We start from the raw sequence: 17432 nt of genomic DNA, 5'->3' as shown, positions 1-17432 counted from the left end.
GAAAATTTAAGAAAAGAATTAAAACAGTTTAAGAAGGATATTGAGAACTTCCCTATTCCTTCCATACAGCAGGCATCTAGCATGTTCCCTCTTAGGGAAGTTCCCATGGGACAGGGAGAGATCAGCTTTGTAAATTTTCCTCTTACAAGTAATGAAGTTAGGAATTTCAAGAAGGAAATGAAACCACTCCTAGAAGATCCCTTAGTTTAGCAGACCAGCTGGACCAATTCCTAGGACCCAGCTTTTATACCTGGACTGAAATTATGTCTATCATGAATATCCTGTTCACAGCAGAAGAAAGGGGAATGATTGTGAGAGTGTCCATGACCATTTGGGTGAGGCAACATCTTTCATGCAAGGAGTCTTGCCAGCCAAACGAAAATTTCCAAATGTGAATCCCAAATGAGATAATAATGATCCCAGGGACCAGGCCCAAATGCAGGACCTCAGGGTCCTAATAATTAAAGGGATCAAAGAGTCCACTCCTAGGACACAAAATATCTCAAAGGCATTTGAGATTCAACAAGAAAAAGAGGAAACTCCTTCTGCATTCCTGCAGAGGCTCAGAGATCAGATGAGAAAATACTCTGGATCTAATCCAGAGTACCCAGTAGGGCAAGACTTTATGATGGTTAACTTTGTAACTAAGACCTGGCCTGATATTACAAAAAATTTACAAAAGACTGATGGATGGAATGAAAAACTGATTGAGGAATTACTGAGGGAAACTCAGAAGATCTTTGTAAGGAGAGAGGAAGAGAAGCAGAAACAAAAAGAAAAAAATCATGGTTTCCACTGTGGAAGAGGTAGTCAGAAAAATGTTAGATCAAGATTCCTCTCGAAGGAGACAAGGGAAAAGAGACATAGAGAAAGAAGAGAAATGCAGAGAAAAGCTCCTAAAACTTTGGATGTTACAAACATCCAATGGATGTTACAAGTGTGGAAAGCCAGGGCATTTTAAAACAGAATGTCCTGAATGGAAAAAAAGAAGAAAAGGTGATTCCCCTCATGACCGTTGATGAAGACTAGGGGGTGGTCAGGGGTTCCTTCTGAGTAGGTCCCAGCAGGAACCCTTGATAAATTTGAAGGTGGGAGCCAGGGGAGAAGAAGTGACATTTTTGGTTGATACTGAGGTGGCTTGCTCTTCCCTAATTCACCAACGAAGGGGTACAGAACTCTCTAACAAAAAATTGACAGTATCATGAATAAAAGGGGAGGGATTTCAGGTTCTGATATTCAAGAAAATGTTAATTAGATTGGGACCAGAACAAATTGAGGGGTCCCTCTTATATGTTCCTGAAGCAGGACCTAACCTCCTTGGTCAAGACCTGATTGTGAGATTGGGTGTAGAATCAGGAATAGAGGAAGGAAAAATAAAAGTAATGATGGGCCTCCTAACAGAGGAGGGGGAAAGAAAAGTTAATCCCCTTGTGTGGCTTAGGGAAGGCAACAGGGAGGGTTAACAATCACACCCTTACAGATTGAACTAATACAAGCAGAAGTCATTTGCAGAAAACAATATCCCATATCTCTTGAAGGGAGAAAATGTCTCTAACCAGTAATAGTGGAATCGATTAAAGATGGACTATTAGAACCCTGCATGTCACCATACAGTACTCCAATTCTCCCAGTCAAAAGCCTGATAATGCAAGATCTAAGAACTATAAATCAAATTGTTCAGACCCACCACCCTGTGATGCCTAACGCCTAAAATTTCCTTAGGAAGATAGCATGTGAACCTAAGTGCTTCCATGTGGTAGATCTTAAAGTTGCATTCTGGACATGTCCCCTAGACTTCAGAAGTAGGGACCTCTTTGCCTTTGAATGGGAAAATCCTATAACTGGGAGAAAACAATAGTACTGCTGGACTGTGCTGCCACAAGTTTTCATGGAAGCCCCAAATTTATTTGTTCAAATCTTGGAAAAAGTCCAAACTTCCAGGGGAACCCATTTATTGCAATATGTAGACTATCTTTTAATTTATGGGGAGAAGAGAGCCAAGGTATCAGAAACCACCACAAAATTGCTTAATTGCCTAGGAGAAAGGGGATTGTGAGTCTCTAAGAACAAAATGCAGTTTGTAGAAAAATAAGTTAAATATTTAGGACACCTGATTAATGAAGGGAAGTGGAGAATAAACGTAGAGAGATTATTGGAAATAGTGAATCTGCCTTTGCCTAAGACAAAGAAAGAACTCTGAAACTTTTTTGGTTTAACGCATTACTGTAGGTTATGGATTGACTCATATGCTCAAAAGACAAAGATTCTGTATCTCAAGTTACTAGAGGAGAAACCTAATCCCTTGTAATGGTCCCCAGAGGAATTTCAGGCAGTGAAGGAGCTAAAGCAGGCCCTCATTACTGCCCCAGTCCTAGCTCTCCCATCTTTAGAGAAAACATTCTATCTGTTTGTAACAGTAGACAAGGGCATGGCCCTTGGGTTGCTCACTCAAACCTTGGGAGGGAAGAGGCAACCTGTTGCTTTTGTCTCCAAGCTTCTCGATTCTATCTCTTGCAGGTGACCCGAACGTATGAAAGCAGTAGCTGACACAGCCCTGCTGGTAGAGGAGAGTCAAATGCTGACCTTTGGTGGGGCCCTGATAGTAAGCACCCCACACCAGGTCAGGAATATATTAAATTAAAAAGCCAGGAGATGGTTAATGGATTCTCAGATTCTAAAATATGAAGCCATATTAGTAGAAAAAGATGATTTGGTCATAACAACAGACATTTGCCTGAATCCAGTCAGTTTCCTGTAGAAAGGAGAAGAGAACAAAGAGACGTCAGACCATAACTGCTTAAATATCATAGAATACCAAACCAAAGTTAGACCAGACTTTAGGGAAGCTCCACTACATGATGTGCTGTTTGTGGATGGGTCATCCCGACTAATAGATGGCAAGAGACATAATCATTATACTGTCAATGATGAAAATAAATGTTCCTTATGTGAGAAAGGTAGATTACCTAATGGCTGGTTGGCCCAAACCTGTGAATTACATGCTCTTAACCAGGCCTTAAAGCTCCTTGAAGGCCACGAAGGCACTATATATACTGATTCTAAATATGCCTGTGAGGTAGTACACACATTTGGAAAAATCTGGACAGAGTGAGGCCTAATAAATAGCAGGGAAAAAGAATTGGTACATGGGGAACTGGTCAAACAGGTTTTAGAAAGCCTCCTGCTTCCAACAAGAGGTAGCCATAGTTCATGTAAATGATCATCAGAAAGGAAACACTGTAGAAGCTGTAAGTAACAGGCTTGCAGATGAAGCTGGTAAGCAAGCTTCCCTGGAAGAAGAAATTAGACTATTTAGCCTGATCCCAAACATCTCTAAGGTAGTATTAAGACTCCAGTTTACCAGAGAGGAGAAGGAAGAATTGGACAGGATAGGGGTCACTCAAACTGAAGATGGGAAATAGGTACTTCCTGCGGGGAGAGAAATGATAAAACCTCTGATGAGAGAACTAATGTCCATATTACACAAAGGGAGCCACTGGGGACCCCAGGCTCTGTGTGATGCAATACTTAGGAATTATGTGTGTATAGGGATTTAGACTTCTCTAAACAAGTATGTGGAAGTTGTATAACTTGTCAAAGCATAAACAAAATGGTGATTAGAAAACAGGCCATGGGAGGAGGACCTCCCAGACAAAGCATTTAAGTAGATTTCACAGAAATGCCCAAAATAGGAAGACTACAGTATTTACTGGTGATCGTAAATACCTTTCCAGCTGGGTATAAAGTTTTCCCCTTCCAATGGTCACCACCAGGAATATGGTCAAAATAATATTAGAACAGATTGTACCTAGATTTGGCCTGACAGGAAATATTGATTCAGACAATGGGAGTCACTTTACCTCAAGGGTGTTAAGGGGAATTATGGAAAGTTTACAAATTAGATGGGATTATCGCACCCCCTTGGCCTCCTCCTTCATTTGGAAAGGTAGAAAGAATGAATCAAACTTTCAAAAAGCATATCACCAAACTAATCTTAGAAACTAAAATGCCTTGGACCAAATGTCTCCAAATAACACTCCTTAGCATTAGGACAGCCCCAAGAAAAGACAGGATTGCCCCCCTACAAGTTATTATATGGGCTCCCAAATTTAGGCAGAGCTATGGATCTCCCTACTATGGAAACCAAGGATCAATTCTTAAGAAATTATATACTGGCCATTTCCTCCACCCTATCATCCCTTAGGTTAAAATGACTTCTAACTCAAACTCTGCCTCTTGTTTTTCATGATTACCACTTCCAGCTTGGTGACTTGTTACTGATTAAGACTTGGAAAGAAGATAAGTCTTCTTCCAGCCAAGCTGGGATGGTCCCTATCAAGTGCTTCTGACCACTGAGACAGCCATGAGAACAGCTGAACGGGGGTGGACTCACTATACTGGAGTGAAATGACTGGTAATAGAGACCCCAGAAGGGAGAGAGAAAGACCAGTGAAAAGTGCATGGGTCACCTAGGAACCCTTAAAGTTAACTCTGAGAAAAATCTATAAAGATAATATGGGCTGGCCCAATTCCTGGAAGTTAATATGGCTGGGATGGGCTACTATACAAAGAGCAGAAGGCTAAAATGGAAACTGGCAGAGGACTCCTCCCTACCCAGTCAGATTGGTAATTAATGTAATCAAGATGGTAGCACCCTAGACTATAAGATTTGATGCCTGCCAGGTCTTACCTTGTGGGAATTTGGAAAATCAGAGACAGCTCTTACAGGCATATAAATATCTTTGCCCTGAACCAGACACAGGTTACAGTAGGGCATCACCTTGCCCCAGCTGGGATGATGTATGGTGGACTACCCAATTTCAGGGTTGGACAGTAAACATGGGATGGGTAACTCCTAGCTGGAGACCATTAAATAATAAACTACATCTGTCCAAGGGCTTCCCACCAAATAACTGCCAGAATTTGAATGCAGTCCTATACTCATCACCATTGACAATCCAGCTGTTCTAGACCACGAACCAAAAGTAGTGTCTTGGGTATATGGATTAGGGGCAAACATCACAAGAAAAGACACCCTAGGGTGATCTGTTCTCAAACTAATCAAGAACTCAGCCTCCCATTTGCCTGGGACTACTCCAACCCCAGACCCCAATAAACACTTTAGTTCACCAAATAATGACCCTAAAAGGGTAGAAATAATTGAGGTAAAGGATTTAAGGCAAACCTTAGAAACTGAGACAGCGTACAGGGATGTGAATGCCATTTGACATGGGTCATTTATTCAGGCAAATTAGGGAATCATGGAATTATAGGTTATTCTGTAGGTTTAAACAAATTAGAAACATAATTATTGATATATAATGATTAGGAGATATTTTCTACTCATTAAAAATTGAATATGATTTTATAAAAAATGTTGTTGCTCATAATGTTAGTTTGAAATTTTTAGGCAGGTCTTGAGAGGTTATGAATACTTAGAAAAAATCTATTTATTCCTGATTTGTTAGCTATTTTAATGGAGATATGGTAGTCTCCATTACAGTATCCATAGCCTCTGAGGAAAGAGAGCTGTTTATATTTAGCTGTAATTATTTTGCTGTCTCATCCACAGCAGCTGTTGAGCTAAGGAACATCGCATACCACTATTTGTTCTCTGATATCTCACCTAGAATATGAGTTGACAACAGGAAAAACTAATAAAAAGAATACAAAGCAATTGACAGATTTGAAGGGAATGATAAAGATTCCATTTAACCATTTAATAATAACCATTTAACGTGAGAATTAAAGTCATCATATAAGACACACCAGCAGCTGTAAAAGAATAACAAAAACATGGTGTATACTACCAATGAAAGATTAGTCTAAACACTGTGGTGGATCATATGTCTGCTTTGTTATTTTTGCCATATGAAAAATTTCCCTGAAAACAACCTTACTTTTCTTACTTCTTATATAAGCACTTCGCATAATTAGTACTAGCTTGATTGTGTGATTGGTTCTTATCATTTTGTTTTGAAATTCTGCTTTTGTGTTCATTTTCTTTCACTTGACTTTTTTTTTTAACTGAGGTTTACTTTTATGTATATTAATTTTCTGCTTCTTCAATTGAGTGAAGTGTAGATCTTTTAGGCATGGTATATTCTACTAGACTACAGTATTCTGCTAGTGTGAACAACCTTCCTGGTTTGCTTCAGACTAAGCTGGACTTTAAGTGCTAAATTTTGTGATAATTTGTCACCTTAGCACTGAAAAAACAAAAAGAATATAGAAAGGTCTTTGAAAATCTGAGATCAAGAAGAAGAAATTAAGATGCCCTTAAATGTTTGTGCCCATGTAACTGTAGGTTCATGTGTCAGCCTGCTTCCAATGTAAGAATGCTGTCTGTTTTGGGACATGTTTATGTGAAAATGGACAGGTTTGAAATGTTGCCAACCTGAAAGCAAAGAGCAATGTCAAGATGTTCTGCTAAAAGTGGAAACTCCCAGAACTGAAGGAATAACCTCTATGCTCTATTCAATATAAATTTGTTTCAAACTTTAAATTCGCAATTTTGAAATTGTTTCAGAGGCTTATTAAATTCAGCCACAGCCATCTTTGAGGTCAATACTCCTCTATTTGTCACCTTTCCTATGGATTTTATTGCATTTATAATTTATTACAGAGTAAATCTCACATATTATCAGCTCTATGGGATAGAACATGTAGCATGAGAATGAGGGAGTTAGTAATATATCTTTGTATGATGCAGCTCTAACTTTCGTCTTAATCCTTTAACAGCTTTATTGAGATATAACTCACATATCATACAAGTCATTCATTTAAAATGTACAGTTCATTGGTTTTTAGCATGTTCACAGAGCTGTGCCAATTTTACCACCACCACAGCCGATTTTAATACATTTTCATAGTCCAATACAGAAACTCCACAATCATTAGTAGTCATTCTCCATTTCTCTCCTTCCCTCTTCTCCTTTCCTCTTACTCCTGGCCCCAGGTAACCACTTGTCTAGTTTTTGTTTCTATATGTTTGCCTATTGTAGGCATTTTAAAAACTCCTCCTGTGATTGTATGTCCTTTGACCAACTTCTCCCCATCTTCTGTCTCCACTAATCACCCAGACTCCTGGTAACCACCACTCTGTCCTCTTCTTTTATGAGATCAGCTTTTTAAGATTCCGCGTGAGTGAAATTATGTGGCACTTGTCTTTGTGTGTGCGCGTATGTGTGTGTGTGTGTGTGTGTGTGTTTTTCCTTTACATGGAGTTTCAGTGGTCGCTCAGCTTACTGCAACCTCTGCCTCCCGGGTTCAAGCAATTCCTCAGCCTCAGCCTCCCTAGTAGCTAGGATTACAGGCGTGTGCCACCACGCCCAGCTAATTTCTGTATTTTTAGTAGAGACGGGGTTTCACCATGTTGGCCAGGCTGGTTTCAAACTCCTGACCTCAAGTGATCTGCCCGCCTCAGCCTCCCAAAGTGCTGGGATTATAGGTGTGAGCACCACACCTGGCCTTTTTTTTTTTTTTTTTTTGAAGTAATTTTCTCTCTAGATTTTCTCATGACACTTTTTTCCATTTTCCTTTGAACTTTCTAATGTGTCCTTCTAAAACGCCTTCTCAGGCCACTGGCATGCCACTTAAATATTAGGATTCCCAATACTGTATGCTTCTCCTTCTGTTCCCTTTTTTTAACCTTCCTTCCTGTCCCTTCCTTTCCTTCACTTCTATTATGCTACCCTTCATTATCCTTCTCTACTCTCCTTTGCCCTCTAAGAGTTGGTCTCATCTATATCCATGGTTTCAATTGTGACTCTCAAGTTTATATCAGCTACTCAGATCTCTCTTCTGAGATTAAGACTTATTATATACATTTGCTACTGCTCTGCACAAACAAGCCTTATGTGCTCCTCAATATCAACACATCAAAAAACAAACTCATCATTATTCAACTACCCTTCTCCTACCAGTTCTTCTAACTTATTTGCCAATTTAGATCATGGTATAGTCTTTTCTCAAAGCCTAGAAACTGGGGCTTATCCTTCCTCTCATATCTATCCAGTCAATAATTCCAATCAATTCCAAATTTTCTAAGCTATATGTGCCTCTCTATCTCCCTTGGTGCAGAGCATCATGTTTGCTCACCTTGATTACTGCAACAAGCAATAATTTTTCCTCCTGTGGATGAATAGCCTTATCCATTCTTCAAATAAATTCTATACACTTCAGCCAATTGGCTTCCTAAACTATGAATCTTATCATGTCATCCTCAAGCTAGAAATTCTTCAAGGCCAATGTCCAAATTTCTTGGTATGAATTAGACAGACTTTTATGATCTATCACCTACTTACCTCTCCAGTCTCATCCCTGAAAATGTATCACCACTCACCCTCACCCTCACCCTCCCTAACCCTTCTCTGATTCAGCCAGAGTGAGCTGTTGAACAGACATTTGGTTGTACCATCTGTGTTCCAGGAGTACCCTCTCTGCCTGGTTAACACTTTTCATCCCCCCAGATTCAGTTCAGGCATCACATTCTTAAGAAAGTGTGTTAGTTGCTGCTACTATGTAATCAAATAACTGTGTAAACCTCCTATATCAGCATTTACTCAGTTTATTATAATTTTTGTTTCTTCATTTATCTCTTTCAATAAACTGCAAACTTCCTTGCCTACTAGGGGCCATGTGTTATTTATCTTCCTGCTTTCAGCTTCTAGCACTGGAGATGGTACATAGTAGGTACTTGGCAAATGTTGAGTCAATATCTACAATGAGAGCTATAAGAGCAAAGACTCAACATGGCTTTCTAAACCTGGTTATTATAAATTTGAAGCATGTCTATGCAATAGTAAGGAACAAGGGGATAATTCTTTATCTTGCTTCTCTTTTCATGTTTGCAAGAATCGAGACAATATTCTACATTGTCTGTATGGTTGAGTTTCTTTTTTTCTCGCTCTCTTTCTTGAATTTTTTCAAAAATATGCTTTCTATTATATTTGAGTCTCACACATCTATTAGTTTATGACTTTTAGAGACTTCTCAGATAAGAATGATGGTAGAATAAAAACAAAATCCTGGTTTCTTAAGTCAAACTGACATGGGTTTGAATCCAAGTTCTGCAACTTGTTAGTCCACAATCCTGCATGCATAATGTGTTTTCTTTTATTTAAATTGATAAAATAGTCATAATGCAATTTTTCTTATAGGGTTACTATAAATATTGATAAATTATTATAACTATTGTAGCATTGACAGCAGTTCAGTGTCCCAGGAACACCAGCAGCTGTAATTCTATCACAAAATGGAATTCTGTTTTTAAATAGAATATGTGAGGGAGAATAACAAATGTGAAACTCCTAGAGTGCAGGTAAAATCATATTTTTACATTTGCATGTTTATTATAGCACTAAGCTGTAGGTATATCATATAAATAATCTGGAGTCTTCATTTTGATTTTTTTCATATCTATATATTTTTGAATTCAGCACATTTATTGAAGCTTATGTCAAATGTTTTACTAAGTATTATGGGAAGATGCAAAATAATTAAGACGTTGCCCTATCATGAAAGAGCTTAAAAATCATTCCATAAGCTAGAAAAACTAAAAGTAAAATCACTTGAAAATAAAAAGTCATGTTTATTGAGTATATTATTAAAACCAATTAGTAAATACTAGTAACTTTGAATATATAGCCAGAGTATCACTTTATATGAAATAGTAACCCGTATTTCTGATAACTAAACATCAACTTAAACATGGAAGTATATATTACATTTACTTTCTTTATGACCTCATCCGATATCTTGCTTTTCATTGACATTTTTGTTGATTACTTCCAAATTCATATTTCCAGTCTAGACTTCTCCCCTGAACCCCAGACTCACATATCCAACTCTCTACTTAACATCTCTGCTACTGATGGACATTTGGGTTGATTCCAAGTCTTAGAAAATGTGGCATATATACACCATGGAATACTATGCAGCCATAAAAAAGGATGAGTTTGTGTCCTTTGTAGGGACATGGATGCAGCTGGAATCCATCATTCTTAGCAAACTATCACAAGAACAGAAAACCAAACACCGCATGTTCTCACTCATAGGTGGGAACTGAACAATGAGATCACTTGGACTCGGGAAGGGGAACATCACACACCGGGGCCTATCATGGGGAGGGGGGCGGGGGGAGGGATTGCATTGGGAGTTATACCTGATGTAAATGACGAGTTGATGGGTGCAGCACACCAACAAGGCACAAGTATACATATGTAACAAACCTGCACGTTATGCACATGTACCCTACAACTTACAGTATAATAATAATAAAAAAATTTAAAAAAAAAAAAAAGAATAAAAAAAAAATAAAAAAAATAAAAAAAAATAAAAACTTTATATCTACAGTTACCAACTAGTAATTAACTGAACATATCAAATAACAAGATATTATTTGAAAAAGCCTAAATTAATAAAATGTTTAAATACAAAAAAAAAAAAAAAAAAAAAAAACATCTCTGCTTGGATGTCTAATACGTGACTAAAACTTAAAGTGCTCAACATTGAACACTGAATTTTCTAGCTTCAACATGGTCTTCCCCATATTAGGAAATAGAAACACCTCCATTTGACTGTTTTTTCAGGCCAAAATTCTTAGTGCCGTCCTTTTATTTTTCTTTCTATTACTTATTCCTAACACTGAATCCATCAGCAAATCTTGTTGGCCCTGCCCTTAGACTCTATCCAGAATTCAATCACGTTTCACCACTTTGATTCTTAGCCTAAACCAAGGCATTATAGCTATAATATGGCTTACCGAAAATGGCCTCTTCCTTGGTCTCTCAGTTCCTCTATAATCTATTTTCCATACCATAGTAGCCAGAGATACTTTTAAATTGTTAAGTCAGATGCTAGGCACCCCTTTCTCAAAACAAGGTTCTATGTGATCTGAACCCACTACCTTTCTAACCCAATGCCCCCTTATGTATTGTGTTCTAGCTATACTTGACTCCCTTGATGCTTCTTGAATTCACTAAGGACTCAGGGCAATTGTGCTTGCTCTTCTTTCTGCTTGCAACATTCTCCCTTGATATTTGCATGGCTTACTTCTTCATGTAGTTCAGGCCTTTGTTCAACTTTCACCATATCAGAGAGGCTCACCTTGTCTACCTTATATAAAGAGACACCCACCCTGGCAGTCTCTGTCCTCCTCATTTCATAGCACTTGTCCTTACCTATCCTGTATATTGATGGAAAACGTTTTTCTGCCTCTTCTTACTAGAATATAAGCCACAAAGGGCAGTGAGTTTTCTCTCATGTTCATTGCTTTACCCACAGTGCCAAACCAGAACAATGCCTGATAGATGATAAGCATGTAATAAATACAGATTGAATAAGTTATTAAATAATTCTTATTTAATTGCTATCAGTGGGAAACAAAAGCAAATAGCAAGTATGACTATTTCAGTACATTTTAACAGTATGTTAACTCTGATACCAATAAAACCATTTACCTATAATCAGTTAATCCTGTTGCTGCTGATTTCTGTATTTTTAATATCCAGTTGCTGAACTTATCCAGATCTATGGGTTTTATTTGTGACATCTCATGTTCTTGTCAATTAAAATGACATTTTTGGAAAATAATGTCTTCTATTTTAGTTTGCAGATATTCATATTGCCTTTGTACTATTCGTTTGAGTTTCTAAATAATAGCCTCTCAGCTTCAAAATTAGTCTTAAATTTACCTTCTAGTCATCTGTAAAGCATTAATCTGTCATCGTGCTTTTTAAAAGCAAAGTATTATTTTTCTTTACTTTGCTGAAGGCAGGATATGTTAAACCAGTTCATCAAATTTCCATATGCTTTTCTGAAAGTCTTCCTACATATTTGAATAGGCTACTGGGTCTTCTTATAAGGTTACCCTTTAAAAATTATTAGTTTCAAATCATGCCTTATTGGACTATGTGTGTGTATGTGTGTGTGTGTGTGTGTATGTGTGTATTTTGGGTGTGTCTCAGAAAATGATGCAGAATCAAAGTAGGAATGTAGAAAGGATTGTTATAAGTTTTATTAATTTAATGTTTTAGATCTTGAGTGGTGAGATCCAGCTGATGCATTCATCCCCTACCCTATCTACCAGGAGATACATATCTTTCACACCTGAGGTTTGATGTTTACACTTATCTGTAGTACTATGACATTGAGTTATGAACATTTGTTTAGATTGACGGCATTCTAGAATGCTCTAAAAGAAAGGCATCAGAGTTGGTCAGTCAGTGGTCTTATTGTCTACTCCACATGTTTCTAGCTCTGTGATAACTGGCAAGTTATTTAACATCTTTTGAGCTATAATGTAAACACCTATAAAATGAGTGTAATAATAGATATTTCATAGAGTTACTGTGAAGCTCAAATAAAAATATGTTTTCTAAGTGTCTACTTAACAAGGAAGCTAATGAATTCTTGTTGGGTGAGAAATGAAATGAATGTTAACCATCACTGGCTACCAACATGGCACCATGAGGCAGCACCTACATCTTAAGGAGAGGCCCTGACAGCCATGCTTGAGATCATAGTCCTACCAGGAGTTCCAGATGTTCTGAAATGCATAATAGTTTTGACAACATGAGTCATCTAGGAGAGTGCTGGCATAGAAGGGCTTCAGGAGGCATGTTTGAGGATTCCTTACTAATAATGTTGCTGCTTTTTCCTTCAATTTTGTGGTAATATAAAGAAATCCTCCAAATTTCCCTTTTAATAGTTCCTTGCAGTCCAAGGCTAGCCTCAATGATAAACAGACTTTTTCTTGTGAGTTACTGGGATTCCTTGCTAACATTGACCTATGACAGCATTGTTACTTGATTCACACTCCATGAGTATTACATTCTTAAAACCACGATTATGAAGATGGTCCACATTTCATATGACTTAGTAATTATTTGAATGTATGAACTAATTTCCAAGCTAAGGTAATATCCAAGTAAATATTTTGTAATAATTTGAGAATGCTTCAGTGCTAAGCATTTCAGTGGATGTCAATAAATTCCTGTATGAGTAGACTGCATGTCTATTTATTTGCAAATGTAGTTATGTATGAAAATATATATTGGTACAGGTATTACTCAAGCCCTCTCCCTTAGTCCACCATTAAACCACCAGCAAAATTACCTTTCCTAAATCTAAATCTTATTATTCATCTCCAGCCTAAAACCTCCATCAGTTCAGGATTACCATCAGGAAAACTTTCAAATGTACTATTATGACATAACAGATGTATTTCCCTATTCTTTGCAATATAAACTTTATTATCTCTGTATTATATTATCTATGTAGATTTAGTATTTATCTATTAATACATATAAAATCTTCACCAGTACCAGTAAGCAATATGTCCCTTTCTTTATTTCTATTAGTGCAAATGTTGTTAATTTTGCCTAGAAATTTTCTTTTCCCTCCCTCCCTCCCTCCCTCCCACCCTCCCACCCTCCCTTCCTTCTTTCCTTCCTTCCTTCCTTCTTTCCTTCCTTCCTTCCTTCCTTTCTCCTGAGACAGAGTTTCGCTCTTCTTGCCCAGGCTGGAGTGCAATGGCACAATCTTGGCTCACTGCAACCTCTGCGTCCTAGGTTCAAGTGATTCTCCTGCCTCAGCCTCCTGAGTACCTGGGATTACAGGCATGCACCACCACATTCAGCTAATTTTGTATTTTTATTTTTATTTTTTTTTTAGTAGAGATGGGTTTTCACCATGTTGGTCATGCTGGTCTCGAACTCCCAACCTCAGGTAATCTGCCCGTCTTGGCCTCCCAAAGTGCTGGGATTACAGGTGTGAGCCACTGTGCCTGTCTCTTAATCTTTCTTAAAGACAGAGCTCATGATGTACCTCCTCAATCCTGTCTTCAGAAATAATCTTCTGTCCTCTGATGGCACCTAGTCATTTTCCTGTTAGAGTTCTTTGTATGCTGTATTACATTTTATGTTAAAGTGATGAAAGTAAAATATAGGAATGGAGGAAGGAAAAGGAGACAAGGGTAGAGTGATAGGCTGCGGTAGGGAAGAAAGAAAGGGAGGGAGGGGAAAGAAAGATAAAATGATGAAGAGAAGAAGATCCTCATATGAATCTTGGTGTCCAAAAAGATGATAGTCCTTTACTATTAATCTCAAAGTAGAGTACATGTACTTCCATGACTGCATTGATGAGCAAGGAGAATGGGAATCTACAGGATTGATTTGTTACTAATTCCTGGAATGTCAATTTTCCTTGAAGACTAAAGATATTTTATGGGTAATCATACTACTGCATATCATTCAGGAGACTGTTGGACATGAAGGAATCATTATGATATTCAAATTAGTTTTATGCTTACCCAGGTTTTCCAAGTTAAGCTCACCAATCATTCTTCAAATCTTGGCCTATATGTTTACTCTCTTTTGATAAGGATAATTGTCTTTAAATGATTGGATTGCAGACAATGGTTTATTTTATGTTAGTATTCAACATAAAACATATTCATATTTTTTTCTACTCATGGTATCAAAGTATAAATAAGCAACACATCAGTACAGAAAAATATATAGCTTGTAACTAATCCTTTAAAACCAGAATATCCAAATTCAATACAGATTTCTATTTTTACTTTAAAAAAATCAAAGTTACACATTGGGGCTTGAACTACTATGTTTCTTCTTCTTATACAGATGTGACATACATGATTTCTGGTAAATAATATTCTACCAAACATTGTATTAACCAAAGCAGACAGATGACCAGTAAAGCTGTTTACTATCTCCTACTCATGTTGAGCGAGGCTAGTGAAACACCATCTTGATAGGAAAGATTTTGAAAGTAAGAAGAAATCACGGAGTCCCTACCTACCCCAGCAGAAAATCTAACAAACTGGTTTATATGGAAAACATTTTCTGCAATCATGCGTAAACACACTGAATATGCTGTAATAACAGAATATCTTTTGGTCTACTTCCAGCATACAGTATACATTCATTGGTGCTCAGTAAGATATAATTGAACACCAATATAGAAAGCATTTTTGTCTTCATAGCACTAACAACTAAAAAGCACACAGCATGGGATACCTTGATCTTTAAGTGGGTAATCATGGAAATTTCATGATCATATTTACTATGTTAGCCTGCATATTCATCTATATTTTTCAAAAATAATGGTTCAAAAAGACTTCCAGAAACAGTCCTGATACAGTTTCACTGTTTCTGTTGATGCCTACAGCCAAGACAAGCTGTGAACATGGGAGATTCGGAAATCTCAAGGCAGGCAGCAGGCTTGAGGAACACCCTAGATAAATACTACCAAATACTCAAAAGCCCCATTGAGGCTGAAGGACTGAAACTCTGACCTAGGTAAAAAAGAGCTGTGAGTGCACAAAGAGATTCATGCAGAGCCTGCTGGGACAAGAAGGGTTCGTGATGGCAGATTATTCCACACTGTTGACATACCAACACATATACTGGCGGAAGGGTCCCCCTAGGTGGAATGCTTGACATGAGCTTGCTCTAGAGGAATCTGACTCAGAGCACCTGAAAGAGGTGTCTAGTTGGGGAGGGGAGGAATACTAGGGTCACTGAGCACTTGGGGAAGAGTACTAAGGTTATAAAATGCAGAAAAGTGTTTCAGGAGAAACAGGTCTAGGAGTGTGAGATCATTTTGGTTTTGACCCATCAATACTTAACGCGAATGAAGAGTTGCAGAACGGAGTCAGTCTATTTAAGATGTATTCTTCTGTCATAATTAGCTGAGCCTATTGGCCTATTGCACCAGTGACATCCAGAATGCTCCCATTCATTGCCTGGAGGCAGGAACTTAGTGCAGCAGATGGTTCTGGGATGGAAGATGATATGCACGACAAAGTTACCATTAAACCACCGCTTAAGTCCAGTCCCTGGTCTGCTTTCTCTGCTTTGTAGTCCAGAAATATTTCTTTAAAAGCCAGAAAAATCTGTAAATGTGAGCGGCGTGTTGAATATGTCACCAGCCACTTCATCCTTATGGTGTTGTAATGTTGCTGTGAAAACCACCACGTTAAATCCAGGAATCCTCTCCAGCAGCTGTTCTACATACTTTCCTACCAAAGAAATATATTCATTAAAAATAGGCATGAGGTTGAGTTTATTTTCTTCTATGTCTGCAAACTCTTAGTAGTACTTGTCCATAAAATTTCTCTAATAACTAGAACTTGTCATCTTTGATAATATCCCCTAAATATCCAACCACAGCATCAAATTCTGCATTAGAGGTGAAGTACAGCGCAAAGCTCTCTTCATCTAATGAGGCCACTGTTGCTGCCCTACCCACCAGGTGGGCCAGGGGCTGTTGGGCACCTATCCTGCTCTGGCTCAGGCCTGGGCCCAGGCTCTGCTCTGTTCTCCAAAGCCTCAACCTGGCTGGCTGGTCACCGAGGCCACTGTCCACTCACAACCCACCTAGGTCAGCACTTGCGGGAGAGGTGCAACCTTGGGCTCCCCAGCTGCCACCACACATAGGTCGGCGTGCACAGCAGCCACTGCCACTGTGGGTCCAAACAGCCCATATTCATACATTTTGAAGGAATAAAATACCATAAAAAGAGGAATTAAAGGATATGATGTATCAGAAGAGAAAAAGAGCTGCTCTCAGATAATTAATTGGAGAATTGCTGATGAATTGTATTTGAATTCAATCTTGGAGGATGAGTAGAAGTAGATACACAGAGGTAAGGAGTGTTTGTCAGCTTAGGTCTTCTGAGAAGCAGACACCAACATGGGACTATGTGTACTAGACATTTATTAGGGGAGACACGAAGAATAAAGGGTGAAGGTTTAAGAATAGATAAAACCTCAGAGCATGATGCATGTCTGTTCTTTTTGAAAGGAGAGAGGAAAGAATTAGACAGGAAGAGTTCTAGGCTATAGCATTGTTCTCAGAAAGTCTCAGGCAGGATGATGGGGATTCCATGAATCAAAGTTGCCTATTTGAGACATATTGCACAGGGCAGAAATGGGCTAGCACTCATAATTCTGCTATGCTGAGTCACTGGTTAACAGTAACCCAGGGAAAGTTTGGCCTCAGCATTCACAGGACTGGCTGCTGCAGGCTTTCAGTTAACTCTGCTCCCTATAGCAGGTTTTCTTAAAGAGTTCTGAAGGGCACATGTCCATGGCTGCCCTATGGAGTAAAGATGATCAGGCACACAGAGAGAAACTGCAAGATGTCTATGACAAATAGCAACCACAGATTGTGTGGAATATGACGTACAGGAAAGATAGTGGTGAAGGAAATTACAAAGGTAGTCTGAGACCAAAACTTTGAACAGTCTTGACGAATCAAATGGGTAGTTTAGACTGAACAATCTTTCATAATAATGACTCATTACAAGTTTAATTTTTGAACGGAAGGGTGGTGCTGTTATATTGTCTAGCTTTTTTTTTTTTTTAGAGACTGAGTCTCACTCTGTTGGCCAAGCTGCAGTGCAG

General features: G+C 38.3%; 1 pseudogene; it reads right to left on the bottom strand.

Annotated features, from left to right (window-relative positions):
• Positions 1-15641: 15641 nt before the first annotated feature.
• LOC112627072 lies at positions 15642-16520 on the bottom strand (annotated as a pseudogene).
• Between the last annotated feature and the right edge of the window lie 912 nt (positions 16521-17432).

The sequence above is a fragment of the Theropithecus gelada genome, chromosome 6 (genome assembly GCF_003255815.1).
Source record: "Theropithecus gelada isolate Dixy chromosome 6, Tgel_1.0, whole genome shotgun sequence".
Classification (NCBI taxonomy): Eukaryota; Metazoa; Chordata; class Mammalia; order Primates; family Cercopithecidae; genus Theropithecus; species Theropithecus gelada.
This window is presented reverse-complemented; position numbering and strand designations above follow the sequence as displayed.